Here is a 215-nt window from a genome sequence, read left to right on the forward strand (position 1 = left end):
AAAAAAAACTTTGTTTCCCATCACTGGCATCTCCCCTCTCTCCCCACCCCCCTCCCACACAAACACAGAGCTGCCACCATAGGACCATAAAAAACTACTCGTTCCCTAAAACTGCTACAACAATTTACATCACTGTACTTGCAAGCACAACTCTTTTTTTCAGCAGTACCATCATTTCATTACTGATTTCTTGTCTATGCACTCCTCTCCTCTCC

Source organism: Carlito syrichta, unplaced genomic scaffold, assembly GCF_000164805.1.
Source record: "Carlito syrichta isolate Samal-C Ts95f unplaced genomic scaffold, Tarsius_syrichta-2.0.1 Scaffold303354, whole genome shotgun sequence".
Lineage (NCBI taxonomy): Eukaryota > Metazoa > Chordata > Mammalia > Primates > Tarsiidae > Carlito > Carlito syrichta.